Consider the following 15,362-nt stretch of genomic DNA (forward strand, 5'->3'; position numbering starts at 1 on the left):
TCCGGCCGGCTCTCCATCTTGTCGCCCGCAGCCCGCCTTGTCAGTGGCTCTGCAGCCGCTGGGGCCGCAGAGCCGAGGCCGGGTTACCTCAGGAAACGCGATGTGGTAGTGGGTCGGAATAAACCCTCCCGCCCCAGAATTCGCCTTGGGGGCATGAGGACAGATTCGGCCTTTTCGCTTCCTGTGTCCACATTTATTGAGCACTTAGTATGTGGGAGCCGAGGCTGTAAGGAGAGGAACGGAGCGGGCGGAGAAAAGCCAGGGCCTTTTCTCCGGGAGCCGCTGCCTCCAGGGCCATCGCCGACCCTGCTCCGAGATCCCAGTCGCCGGTCTCCGTGCAGGAGGGGTGCCCACCCTTGGGGAGGCCTGGGTGCCCTGAGCGGAGGGACAGGACTTCAAGCGACTGGGAGTTTCCAGCAAACCCCTGATCCCCGAGCAGTTTATTTTAAAAGCTTTTGCAAATGTTGGACGGTTTAGCTTGGTGGAGGCCGTCTTTGCACTAAATTCTCTTGTCCTCCCCCTTCGAAACACACAAAATGAATTTTGAATAGATTCTTGGATGAGAGATTTCCTTCCTTTTTTCATCTTCTGAAACATTTTCCCCTCATTTCTTCTCAAAAACCCAGAAACCCGGGTCAGTTACTCGGTGTACAGCTAGTTAAATACTGAGAAAACCAGTCGATATTTGTCAAAGATTGGGCATGTTCTGGGTGGTCTCAGATTTTGAAGAAACAAATTTTTTACTGCACAAAATAGTTTTACAATCAGTTCCATCAGACAGCCCCAGGGGCTCTCCTAGGGAAAGGGGCCAATAGGCAAGGTTGCATGGGGATAAGAGAGGCAAGCGGCCTGTGGAAAACGTTTTTTTTTTTCCCTAACAGTTGGGCATTTCTGTGGCTCTGAAAGCAAACTTGTTTGTTTCATTTCAACCATAGAAAAAAAACACTTCTGTTTTGGAAATGTAACCCAGCATAAAAATACATTTGCAATGGGGAAAAAGAAGGCAGTTTAGGGCCACCCAGAAGAAAATATTTTTTCCCCTGATTTTTTTTTTTTTAATTTGGTATTTCCCAGTGTGGGTTTGCCTCATTTTACAAATAGCTGCCTATGTCAAGTTGTGGGTATGTGATTTAAATATTTTAATTTGAATCACATTTTACATAGTCTAGGAAACTGACAAAGGAATCCTATAGAGAATTGTTTTCTAAAGTGAATAACTGCTTCTCTACCTACCCGCCCCCCTCATTCTTCTTTTCTGTGCGTGTTTTTTGGGGAATGTTAGGGGATAAATCTGGTTTGGCTTAACTAAAACGCAGCCTTTCAAATCCAAAACAGAGAGCTTAGGCACCCAACATTCTATAGAATGTGTTATTTCCTCAAGAGGTTGCTAGGAACAGTTATGTAGATCTACCAGGTGCAGGGAAGCACTCTACATCCTCACCCAGGTCCTGTATCCCTGCAAGACTGCATTGGAAAGACTGAAGAGGTAAGAATATAACTATTTCATTGCGAATGCTGGGTCACATTTCACGTTTCCGTGCTCTTTCTTTGAAGTAATTTTTAATTTAAAATCTTAGGCTCTTGGATTATTCGGGTTTGTATGGTTAAATGAAACTATCATTGACCTTAGGTATATTTATTTCTTCTTGATATCAGAGCTAGTATGATGGAGGCACAAACCTGTTTTGTGTTTTTCTTTACTTATTAAGCACCTACCTACCACATACAGGGTAACTGTTCTAGGGGCTATAGATGTTGTATTTCAGGTTTGTCTACTCAGTTTTCTTTTTCTGGGTCACTTTGCATCTTTATCGCTGGGCTTCGTAAAAGACTAATAATAATCCGCTTCATCTGTATAGTGCTTTACAGCTTACAGAGCACTTTTACAAAAATTATCTCATGTGATCCTCCCACATAAACCTCAGTTAAGCACATGGCGTGGGAAGCATCATGTCTGAGTGCAAAGAACCTGGACCATGAATACAGATCAACCTGGGTACCCATTTTATAGCTGAAGAAGCTGAGCCGCTAACTGTTTAGGGTCACGAACAGTTATTCTTCTTACTACTACCTATAAGTAGTAAGCCAGTGCTCATTTCACATGTTTGTGGACTATCTGAGAAACAGCATGCTATATACACATATAAAGTGTGCTTCCTTGACTTACAGAAAGCGTACAACCCCAGAACCCACTCATATTCAGGTTCCCCCAGAGGACATGAGGATAAGAATCTCTCAGTTCTCTATGAAGTATTAGTAATTAGATAATACCACAAGTGTTTAATTGTTCACAATTAATTCCTGTGGGAATGAGGAAATTACTATCCTAACATCAGCAGCGGGAGCTGCTTAGACGAAAGACAGATTCCATTTGGTTTTATATGATCCTCAGAATTTTATTTCTCGGATTATTGCTGATGTCCAGAGAATAACTCTCCCTCCAACCTCAGCCATTCCCTTTGCTGCACACATATACCATTCGGCGTATTTTTAATTTTAAAAATAGATAATTAGAGTATTTTATATACTCTCTAAAATGAACAACAGCAGAACCTACATTAAGTTGCTTTTTTACTGCTTGTAACTCCTAGATCTCCAGGGCAATTCATTATATCAATGAGATTCCCCAGCTCTGACTTACAGAATGTGGGCTCTGATTAGGTAAACTGAATTCCCCTATTTGTTCCCTTTTAATACTTTACTTAAATATAAAATTACTTTGATTATTTAAATATGTATGCACTGGCACTCTACTATGTTTAATATATTGATTTAGACATGAAGACAGGTTGGGATGTCACGAGCTTGGAATCTTGAAATCTTGAAAGTTCTGGAATGTTTTCTCAAAACAGTTTACATTAGAGTTAGCTGGGGCGCTTGTTAAAAATTCAGTTATCCATCTTACTTTTACTAACTCAGACTCTTTAGCCGTTTGCATTGATAGCTACTCCCCAGGTGATTTTTCTGTGTACAAAGTGTTGGTCTTATACAGAATCCATATGTGCCAGTTAATTCTAAGAACTTACTTTCTTAAAGCCCAGATATCTCACATGTTTATAAATTCAACTTTTTTTTTTATGTTTACTAGTTTTTTTGTATTTCTGTCAAAGGGTATAAAAACTATGAAAATTACTCTTCCTTATGAATACTACTCTAACGGGAAGAAAATAGGTGAAAATATGTGGTTCATAACCTAAATGAAACTAAATATCTGGTGAATTAGTCATTTTATTATTATTATTACTATTATTATTATTATTATTATTATTATTATTTGAGATGGAGTGCCACTCTGTTGCCCAGACTGGAGTGCAGTGGTGCGATCTTGGCTCACAGGAACTTCTGCCTCCCAGGTTCAAGTGATTCTCATGCCCCAGCCTCATGAGTAGCTGGGATTACAGGTGAGCGCCACCATGCCCAGCTACTTTTTTTTTTGTATTTTTGGTAGAGACAGGGTTTTACCATGTTGGCCAGGCTGGTCTCCAACTCCTGACCTCAAGTGATTCGCCAGCCTCAGCTTCCCAAAGTGCTGGGATTATAGGCGTGAGCCAATGCGTGCAGTGAATTAGGCATTTTAGGGAGAATGGTAGGTCACTAGAAATTTTGGATTTCTGCACTAAGTGTTTCTGTTATAACTCACAATCCAACTTAGTGGTGAATATGATTTAGAAGAATGTCTGGTTTTGGCTAATAGATGACTTCTTTTTTTTCCCAGTTTGTATCTGGCATTAATGAGGGAAGGTGCTGATCAATTTTTTTATGTACCTAAAAGACGAGCCCTCTATTCAGCATTTCCGTAACTCATATTTGTGCACATCTCTCAGACCTACCAGAGTGGTGGTTCTCAAACGTTGTGCACAAGAATTACCCAAGATGTTTTTTAAAGAGCAGATTTCTGGGTTTAATCCCTAGAATTTCTGAATCAATAAGTCTGAGGCGAAGGTTAGGAATCTTCATTTTTACATTCATACCTTCTCCCCAAGTACTCAGGTACTTTGGGAAAACATTAGTAGGCTGTAAACTCCTTTTAGGGGAAAAAGTTGTCTTATTACCCCAAAGATCAAGGATGGCCCACTGCCCACAGGTCATCAGTTTCAATATTTGTTAACTAAATTCACCAGTCAGTAGGCAAGAGTTAAATCAGACAATATAACAAAGCTCTTCCCACCTCTGAGACTGTTTAATTTTTTTAGTGGAATTTTTTTTTACTTGATTATTCTAGAAAATGCTTAAGATTAGATGAGTTCTAAAAGATAATAGCTTGTCTTCAAGTAAGGTTCTGAAAAATGAAATGATACGGATTTTAAACAAACGAATGGGAGATTTATTGGCCTATGCTAGCTTGTGAGAAGAGTGTTTGCCAGATGTTTTTGACATTCCCATCAGAAAATTTTTTGCTCCATTTTGTGTCCCATTTTGTTATTTTGTAGATTTCATGAAAAAATTAGTTTTCTTCTTTATAATTTTAGGGATAAGAGATGTCATAAGAAGAAATACAGGTTTTGTGTACTTTTAAGTGAAGGGATTTTCATGAAGGAGCAGATTAAGGTTTATAGGTAATTGAATTGAGCTCTTAAGTTATTGAAGTCCATTATGTGGTCACGGTTGACAACATAATTTGTTGAGTGTTCTTTGATGGTTCAAGAACCCCAAAGAGGGTGTGCTTTGTGATTTTTTTTTTTTCAATTTAGGATAGCTAGAGAATCCCACAGGGATGCCTTTGGCTTGAATAGAGTGGAAAGTTGGAGGGGGCCAGGACTAGTGCTTTCACATTGACAATAAAATGGACCAAGAGCTGAAATTGAGGTCGGAAGCTTGGCTTAATATGAAAGCGTTACCTAAAGTCATGGGTTCCAACTGGAATTTTCTTGGAAAACTTTTCATTAGAAACTAAGATTCTTACTTGTTTTGATGGAAATAATAGTCCTTTTCAACCTACCTGGGTTGGAGTTGACAGATAAGATTAGCAGGAACATATTTGTAAAATATTTATTTAATACTTATTATATCCTCCAGAAGACAGGAGCTTTCCTGACACAAAGGTTACTTGCATTATTTATCATATTTTCTATCTTCATAGAGCCTTTCACACATGCAGCTCAAACACATTTTAGACATAATCTCATTAGTCTTCTGTAAGCTTCAAGGTCCAAAGTCTTATTACTGCCTTGCTTTTTACAGATAGAACTATTTTTGTTTGTTCCTGTCAGTTATATTTGTGAAAGCAAAAAGTAGGTGAATTTTATGTGAATCCAGTTAAAACCAATTGAATTGGCTATAATAAGTATAATTGGGGGAGGAGAGGCTATCAATTAGTTCAAATTTAGAAGTGCGTTGAGAGTGTTTGGCCAGAGTAGACTGAATTAATTTTGTGACCTGTCTGCATTCTCTAAAGTACATGTGGTTTGAGGTGTTCCCAAAGTCTGCCAAGTACCAAGATCGAGGCGTTCCAGTCGTATAACATTGTTCTTTAGATGAACTGACATTTAGGCATGTTATCTATTCTCCAAAGGCCTGCAAAGCCCTGACCTCTGTGGCAGAGAAAAACATTTTTATGAAATTCCTATGTGTGTGATGGAGCACATCTATAAAACTAAAAGAGGACAATTCAGTGAGAGATACATTTTCAACCAGGCACCTATCTCGTAGGACTTTTACCTAGAATCATTTAGAAGTTGAAGTAAAAAGAAATGAACTGTATCGATTTTCCTCTCAAGTAGTCCCTGAAGTCCACTGTCTTTCCCCCGGCCATTGTAGTCATTGGAGAGGTCTAAGAGGAAAGAACTCTGAATTAGTTACATCCAATATAAATGAAAAACAGCCTTGTTTCTAATGACTACAGAGATGACATATACAGGTCTTAATAAAAACACTGAAAGCAATGACTTTGAAATTAATGAGGTCGATGCCCAAAGGCAATCATAAAAAAAAAAATCAGTGGTGGGATTGAGAGGTGGGGTGAATGAGGCAATGAAAGAAGAAGGGTAGATTTGGAGATTGGTCACTTTGATCATTCTTTTTTTGATTCTGTAACCTCTGCTTCTGTTCTAGGAAGGAAGTGATACCAATCATTTTGTTCCTTTTCTTGCCTCCCCTGCCTCTGCTCTATTCATATACTTGGCTTTATCCCCCCATAAACATTTCCACAGCAAGAAATAGTGATAAGAATGATATTTTTACTATAATTATCTTCATTTATTTAATTCATGAGTGTCTTCCATATTTATTGTATGCTTACCATGTGCCAGACACTATGTTAGATGGTGGGAATATACTGTTGAATAAACACACATGGTCCTCTGCCATCATGCAGAGGCATATGGTCTCAGACTTGTGAATTGTAATAATCTCTCATATATTATTTAATTAAATCCTTTTAACAGCTATTTCAAATAGCCAGGATTTCTGTTTTTCATTGCATGCACAATGAAATTAAGCTTAGAGGAGTTCAAGTGATTTACCTAAGATCACATAGCTCATAAATGGAATAATCAGGATGGACACCTTAATTTTCTGAATTCCAAGACAGTGCTCTTTCTGCCACATCATGCCACTTCCCAAAGATTCAAGGTTCATCTCAGTTGCTCTTTTAAATAGCACAGGCACCAATTATGCTATTCATGTTTTAGTGGGCTTTTACTTTACTCAGTAATCCTTCTTCTACTTTGTTGGATATTATTGATCATCATAATGAACTTTACCCAAGAAACGTACAATCCCATGATATCTATTCCAATAAATCATTCCTAGCTCTTACAACAGAATAGATTATCTTTGTAGTGCATATTTATCAGAATATTCTCCGTATTTTGCAGCATCTGCTCCCTCAAAGGTGAAAACCAGAAATTGGCAGTAGATAATATACAACTATTAAATATGTTGTGAAGCTTCAGTTTCAATAGGTTTGGACAAATAATAAATGAAAGTAATTTTCAAAACTGAAGGGAAGTAATACCAAGAAAGGCAGCAGAGTGAAAAGAACACTGGACAGAAAGAAGAGACAAGACTTTTAGTCTCTGGCCAACTTTGGGAGACTTAATTCACTTTCCAGGCCTCAGTTTCCTCAATCAAGAAATTGGATTCTAGGCACCTTTTATCCATAATTCTAAATCCGAGTTGCGAGGACAGAGAACCTGGAGGACTGACATTGGGGAGACTACAGAATCCAGAGCTCCAGAGGGCAAAGCAAGAAAACGTTACAAATATATTTATTCAATCCTTGAATCTGAATATATCTGTTCCACTGTCAAAATGATTCCCTTTACTTTTTTCCTCCCTTTAAGTCAAGCATGAATTTTTCATATTTTGTATGGTGTCTGCTTTAGAAATATAACACCTTGTAAACGTAACAAGCCAATAGTATGAAAAGACTATGGATTGACTTTGATTTTCGCACTTAGAAGTGACACCACTCCTAGATATACTGGAATTTTTTTTTTAGCCTGTCATGAAAGGTTTCTGCAGATAGCCCTGTGTCCTTTTCAGCACAGCAGGCAGATAATGGCTCCTAATCATCACCCAATTGATTTTGACAATATTTCTTTGTGAGTGAGTAGGATGATTGGGGAACATCCCAGGGGGCTGGGAAAGTATAGCTAAGGGAGTCACATAAGTCCAGGAGTGAGACAGCCAGTGGTAACTAAAGGGGCAGATGAACTTAACAAGGGATTTACCTTTTCTCACAGCCTCCACTAGATCTTTGCACTCCTGCCTTTCCTGTGATTTTCTCTGGTATGGCTCTAACAGTTCTCCTGATTCTTCACTTCCTACCAATCACTCAACTATCTAATATTAGTTGCTATTACTTGCTGAAAGGGTGTCATTGAGGGGATGGAGGAATTCAGCATGATGCTTTCATAACCTTAGAGATACCAGTGGCTGTAAGCATGAGGAACCAAGGATTTATGAATTTATCCAATTGTCAGTTAAAAATTAAGGTTTTTAGAAATCGGTGGAGAGGATATCGGAACTCCAATCAAATAACATAGAAGAATACATCTTTGCTCTTCATTGAAAGTCTGGTTCATGGGCTGGGTATGGTGGCTCATGCCTATAATCCCAGCACTCTGGGAGGCCAAGGTAGATGGATCACCTGAGGTCAGGACTTTGAGACCATCCTGGCCAACATGGTGAAACCCCATCTCTACTAAAAAAAATACAAAAAACATTTAGCTGGGCATGGTGGCAGGCGCCTGTAATCCCAGCTACTCTGGAGGCTGAGGCAGGATAATTGCTTGAACCCAGGAGGCAGAGGTTGCAGTGAGCTGAGATCACACCATTGCACTCCAGCCTGGTGACAAGAGCAAGACGTCATCTTAAGGAAATAAAAGACAGTCTGGTTCATGAATGTATATTTATATGTTTTAGGTTAAAACAAAATGTTCAATGTATGTATATAAAAAACTTTAAAAGTTTTTTCTTTTCCTTTTTTTTTTTTTTGAGTCAGGATCTCACTCTATTGCCCTGGCTGGAGAGCCAGTGGTGCGATCTTGCCTCCCTGCAACCTCCACCTTCTGACTCAAGTGATCCTCCCGCCTCAGGCCCCCAAAGTAGCTGGGGTCGCAGGGGCAAGCCACCACGCCAGACTAATTTTTGTTATTTTTTGTAGAGACAGGGTTTCACCATATTGCTTAGGCTGCTCTCGAACTCCTGAGCTCAAACAATCCACCCGCCTTGGCCTCCCAAATACTAGGATTACAGGTGTGAGCCACTGTACCCAGTCGAAAAAGGCTTTTTTTTTAAACTACAAAAGTAATCTGCTATTTTAAAGAAAATCAGAATTGCACAGAGAACATCTGGGTTCCCTGGCCTAGAGGACTAAGCTGAGACATTTCAGAATTTCTTAAGGGTGAAGATAACTTGCTGTTGGCTCCAGAATCTAGCTCCAGCTGCCTCCTACCTCCTTTAGGGAGCTACTCTATTTAGGAATCAACTTCTTTTACATCTAACTACTATCATTGTAACTACTTTGGAAAACTACCATCACTCCTGTGACAACATCCTGAGGCTTACATCTTAAACAGAATTCAGGTAGGGCATGGGAAGTTGAGCCAGGTAGGTCTTTTCTAGGCTTTTCAGCAGGGCCACTTAGCTCCCTAGGGCAGGCTAACCCTTGGCACAGGTTCTGGACTAATCCAGGCCATAAGCAAGAAAATCCAAACGCTTCTGGGTGGTTGAGCATCACATCAGTCTCTGTGCTGATCCTTTTTGAGCTTACCCTGGCCCTACGGAATAGGCAATTGCCTTGGTGCTTGTGACTAGTTCTAGTAATAAGCCTCTTTTAGATTCTGTGTGTCTGCCTTTGACCCTGCTTTTAGATTGGGGTTCTACCTTGATTCCTTCAACCTCATTGAAATTAGAAGCCAATTCCTAAACCAAAGTCTGCATGACTAGATTCTTATTACAAGCTGCTGTATCTCTGATGCCGATCATCTGTCTGTTTGGAACTTTGCCTATTGTCAATGCCTGACTCCCTACACGTCTCTTTACTTTTGGATATCTGCCTGTTGACATCATGGTGCCTTCCTCTCCCCTCTATAATAACCTACAATAATCCTTTGCTTACTATCAGACTCCCTTCACACCATGATTAAGGCCTAACAGACGTCTATAGCATGAATCCCACATATTTGGATTTTGGGTGCCTACACATTTGGAGTTTTGGTGCCTGTCATATGAACCTGCTATCTTGCCTAGTCCCAGTGGGGTTGCCTATAGTCATTCTCAAACCTTAATATTCATAAAAATCCCCAAATGTGCTTATTAAAAATGCAGGTTCCTGGGTTCCATCCTTAGATGTTGTGATTCAGTAACTTTGAAGTAGGCCTTAGAAATCTGCATTTGAACATGTCCCTCCAGATAATTTTGAGATACCTTGGGAAAACCACATTTTGAGAAACCTAGTCTCTGGAGCTTGATCCTTATCAGGGCCATTCCATCCCCAGCCAAACTTGATTTTGACAGATCGTGGGAAAACTACTTTTCCATGAGAAATTTCTGAATATCATAATATTGCTACATTTTAGAATATTATTTTGTTCGTATTTTTCTGCTCACTGGATTGGGGAAACTTTATAGAGGTTATAATGCCCAGCTAGATGCACTCTGGCTAGTAGTTCATTCAAGTACATCAGAATTTTAAGAGCTCAGATTTTGCCTCGTGATTTGGGCCCTGCTGTCTCTAAGGTAAAGATAACATAGTGACTTAGAAATGCATGAATCAGTGATATCTCCATCAGTGGCCTATATTTTAGGACAATGGAGGAAGGTATCTTCTTCCTCTTGGATCTGGATTCATGCTCAAATATTGACTTCATCAATGTGCCTATGTATGCCATTTTAGGTGTAACATATAGTCATGTATATATAGATATAAAGAGAAAGGAACTCTGGAGACAGGAGGAGCCCAACTATAACTGCTCTTTGTTGTAGGGTGGTGGCTTATGTGAGGCCTACCCTGACTTGGATGCAATAGTCCTCAGATTCAGATTAAACATTTTTGGAAGGAATACTTCGAAGAGCATGTTATAGACTTCCTTTTACATTACATCAAGTGTGTCATAAGGTACCCCCTGTGGTTTGGAAAAATTCTCAGCCATTTGCAGCCCATGGGAGCCATCAAGAAAACCAGGGAAAGTCTTCTGTTTCTTGTCAAGATGGAATAAGAGTTACTGCCTGTTTATCTGCCATCCCATCTGAAACAGCTATAAGAAAGAACAGGCAAAATACATGAAATAATGGTTTTCAAGATCCTGGACATCAGGCAAGGAATAACAGTGATTCCTGACAGACAGGAAACAAATGAAGTGACCTCATGATTACCACAGCTTACTACCTTGAGGGATTTTTTTTTTAGGTTGTGGTGCAGAAAGGAGGAAGCCAGGTAAAGCTTAGCAGACTCCATGGGTTGAAGAGATTGAGCTGGGAGTCTGGGAAAACCAAGGAAGCTAGAGTTCTTAGGACAAGGTACTGGAGAGAAGAAAGCTGCACACAGAACTCCAAAGATCTGCAGAGAATCTTTTGAGCATTCCAATTAATAATTGGCACGTGCATATGAGGAAACTGTTAAAGACTGGGGAAATAACCATCAAAGAGAGTTAGGGGGAACAGTGACAGTACTTACACAGGTCTAATAATAGTGCCTATTTCTGTCAGCCAGACCAGAACGTCTCCTAATTTATAAAGTATTGGAGAGAGTGCTCAAAAGGGTCTTGCTTCAGTTGTGGGGAATAATTAGTTTCAGACTAAATGTTATTATACATTGGTCTTGCCTCACAAGCAAGATTCAAAATGATCAAATTATTTCCAAAGAGTTTAACCATGTCCTAAAACAAAACTCAGGAATATTTTTTAAAATATGAAAATATCCAGCAGCCAAAAAGGCAACATTCATAATGACTGGATCAAAATAAATATTTCTGGGCATGCAGAAAACCAAGAAAATCTGACCCACATTAAGAAAAGTAATCCATCCATCTAAAAACTGATGCAGATGTTAGAATTAGAAGACAAAGATATTAAAAGTTATTATAACTGCATTATATCTGTGAGTAGAGACTGCAAATAAATTTTTATAAGAGACCCAAATTAAACATCTAGAGACAAAAACTATAATGTCTGAGATAAAAAATAAACTAGATGGTGTCAATAGCACATTAGATACTAAAGAAAAAAAAGATTAATGACCCTGATGGCATAGAAATACAAACTATCCAGAATGAATACGCAGAGAAAAAATAAAATTTTAAATTAGGCAGACATGAATTATATCAGTAATTACATTAAATGTAAATGGATTAAATATGCAAAGTAAAAGGCAGAGATTTGCAGAATGGATTAAAAAATAATTCAACTATATGCTGTCTACAAGAGCACGCTTTAGATTCAGAGATACAAATCTGCTGAAACTAGAAGGATGAGGAAAAAGGAACCATGCAAACAGTAACCAAAAGAGGTAAAGGAGCTGTACTAATATCAGACAAAACAGGTTTTAAGACACAAGTTTTTACTAAAGACAAAGAGGGACATTTTATAATGATAATAGGAAGATATAACAGTTGGACATATAATAATTGTAAAAATATATGCACATAACAACAGAGCCCCCAAGATATATGAAGCAAAAACTGACAGAATTGAAGGGAAAAATAATTCAATAAAAATACACTTCTGTATCCCACTCTCAATCATGGATAGCATCAATATATAGAAGATTAAAAAGGAAATAGAAAACTTGAACAATATATAAGTCAACTAGGCCTAACAGACATCTATAGAACTCTCCACCCAACAACAGTGGAATACACATTCTTCTCAAGCTGACATGAAATACTGTTCAGGCTAGACCAGTGCTAGGGCACAAAATAAGCCTCAATAAATTTAAAAGGATTGAAATCAACAAAGTGTATCTCTTTCCACAATGGGATTAAATTAAAAACTAATAACAGAAAGAAATTTGGGAAATTCACCAATATATAAAAAATAACACACTCCTAAATAATCAGTGGACTGTGGAAGAAATGACTGGAGAAATTAGAAAATACAATGAAATAAGTGAAAATATAAATACAACATGCCAAAACCAGTAGAATTCAGCTAAAGCAGTGACTATAGATGGCTGTATTATATTATATATAGCTGTAAATGCCTATATTAAATAAGAAAAAAATAGTCAATATTCTAATCTTCATCATAGAAAAGGTGAAGTGAAGGGCAGACTAAGCCCAAAGTAAGCAGATGATGGAAATAATAAGGTTAGAGAGGAAATAAGTGAAATACAGAATGGAAAAACAATAGTGAAAATTAATGAAACCAAAAGTTGGTTCTTCAAAACCATCAACAAAATAGATAAAATTTTAGCTTTTCTGACCAGGGGGAAATAAAAGAGAAAATTTAAATTACTAAACCTGAAATGAAAGAGAAAACATTACTACTAACCTTAATGTTAGTAAAACAATGTCATTAAATTTCATAACATTACATAATTAAAACATTAAATGTCATAACATTACTATGAACTTAATGTTAATAAAACTCTAAAACTAACCTTAGCAAAATAAAAAGATTATAAATGAATAATTGAATGCCAAAAATTAGCTTAGATGAAATGAATAAACAACTGAAAGTGACTCAAGAAATAAAAGATCTGAATAGACTTATAACAAATAAAGAGATTGAATTAGTAATGTAAAATTTTCCGCAGAGAGAGGCTTAGACCCAAAAGCCTTCACTGGTGAATTCTTCCAAACATTCAGAGAATCAGTTCCAGATTTAATATTGTTAAGATGTCAATACTACTTAAAAGAGCTACAGATTTGATGCAATCCCTATCAAAATCCTAATGACAATTTTTACAGAAATAGAAAAACTCCACCTAAAATTCATATGGAATCTCAAGGATCCCTGATTAGCCAAACAATCTTGAAAAAGAACAAAGCTGGAGAACTCACACTTCCTGATTTCAAAACTTATGCCAAAGCTACAGTGAGCAAACAGTGTGGTACTGGTATCAAGACAGCCGTATAGACAATGGAAGAGATTAGGGAGCCTGAGAATAAACCCTCACATATATGGTCAAATGATTTTGACAAGGATGCCAAGACTGTTTAATAGGGGAAAAAAAGTCTTTTCAGCAAATGGTGCTGGGAAAACTGGATATTTACATGCAAAAGAATGAAGTTGGACCTTTATCTAAAACCATACGAAAATTAACTCAAAATGAATCAAATGCCTAAACTTAAGATCTAAAACTGTAAAACTCTTACAAGAAAACAGGGCAAACCTTCATGATATTGGACGTAGCTATGTTTTCTTGGATATGACACCAAACACTCAGGCTACAAAACAAAAAGTAGACAAATGGGATCTCATTAATTTTTTAAAAAAATTGTTCATCGAAAGACAATATCAACAGAGTAAAAAGGCAACCCATAAAATGGGAGAAAATATTTGTAAATCATATATCTCATTAGGCATTAATATCCAGAATATGTAGAGAACTCCTAAAACTCAACAAGAAGACTTAAATAGGCATTTTTTCAAAGAAGATATACAAATGGCTGGTAAACACATGAAAAGATGCTCATTATCACTACTCACTGGGGATATGCAAATAAGAACTGCAGCGAAATACCACCTCACATTCATAAAGATGGCTACTATTAAAAGAAAAACAAGTATTGCTGAGGTTGGGAAATAATTGGAACCTTATGTACTTTTGATGGGAATGTAAAATGGTACAGCTACTGTGGAAAACAGTATGACAGTTTCATAAAAAAGTGAAAATAGGATTAACATATGACCCAGGAATTCAGTTTCTCAACATAGACCCAAAAGAATGGAAAGGGTCTTAAAGAGATGTGTATACACCTAAGATCATAGTAGCATTGTTCACAATAGCTAAAACGTGGAAGCAACTCAAGTATCCATTGATGGATGAATGGATAAGCACAATGTGGTATATACATTGAATGGAATATTATTTAGCCTTAAACAGGAATGAAATTCTTACATATGCTACAATATGGATGAACTTTGAGGACATTATGGTAAATTAAATAAGCTAGTCACAAAAATACAAATTCTCTGTTTACACTGTATGGGGTAAATAGAGTAGTCAGAATCATAGAGCAAAATCATAGGGACAGAGAGGAGAATGGTGGTTGCCAGGAGCCAGGGAGAGTGGGGAATGGACAGTTACTGTTTAATGGGTATAGAGTTTCAGTTTTACAAGATGAAAATAGATTATCTGATAGTGATGATGATTGCTCAACATTATGAATGCATTTAATACACTGAACCATACACTTAAAATTGTTAAGATAATAAATTTTATGTTATATGTATTTTACCACAATAAAAAATTGGGAAAAATCAATTTTAACCTTTCTCAAACTCTCAAAATATAAAACAGGAAGAAACACTTCCCAACTTAATCTATGTCACCAGAAAACCAAAATCAGACAATGACATCATAAGAAGACCTCAAGCCCATATTCCTCATGAATATAGATGCAAAATTTTTCAACAAAATGTTAGAAAAGAAATCCAGCCATGTATAAAAGGGATACACAGTGATCAAGTGGGATTTGGTCAAATGATGCAGAAAAGGCGTTTCACAAAATCCAACAATTCTTTTTCTGCATCAGTTGAAATGATTGTGTGGTTTTTGTTCTTTTTTCTATTACGATAGCATATTACATTGATTTTCAGATATTAAACCAACTTTGTATTCCTGGGATAAATCTCACTTGATCTTAGTGTATCCTTTTTATATAAGAGAGCTAGTGTCCAACATGATGACTATAGTTGGTAACAATGTATTATATACTTGAAAATGGCTAAGATAGTGGATTTTAAGTGTG

General features: G+C 37.4%; 2 long non-coding RNA genes across 2 annotated transcripts in view; both read left to right on the top strand.

Annotated features, from left to right (window-relative positions):
- Nucleotides 1–15,362, top strand: part of LOC105533441 — a 98,149-nt gene continuing 82,787 nt past the window's right edge. Inside the window, exons 1-2 of the long non-coding RNA XR_001005117.1 lie at nucleotides 1–1,486; nucleotides 3,304–3,401. This is a non-coding gene — a long non-coding RNA (uncharacterized LOC105533441). The remainder of the gene's footprint in view (nucleotides 1,487–3,303; nucleotides 3,402–15,362) is intronic.
- Nucleotides 4,685–7,252, top strand: LOC105533440. The gene is made up of 2 exons (XR_001005116.1): nucleotides 4,685–5,042; nucleotides 6,816–7,252. It is a non-coding gene; the product is annotated as an uncharacterized LOC105533440 (long non-coding RNA).

This window comes from Mandrillus leucophaeus, unplaced genomic scaffold (genome assembly GCF_000951045.1).
Source record: "Mandrillus leucophaeus isolate KB7577 unplaced genomic scaffold, Mleu.le_1.0 Scaffold125, whole genome shotgun sequence".
NCBI classification, from domain to species: Eukaryota; Metazoa; Chordata; class Mammalia; order Primates; family Cercopithecidae; genus Mandrillus; species Mandrillus leucophaeus.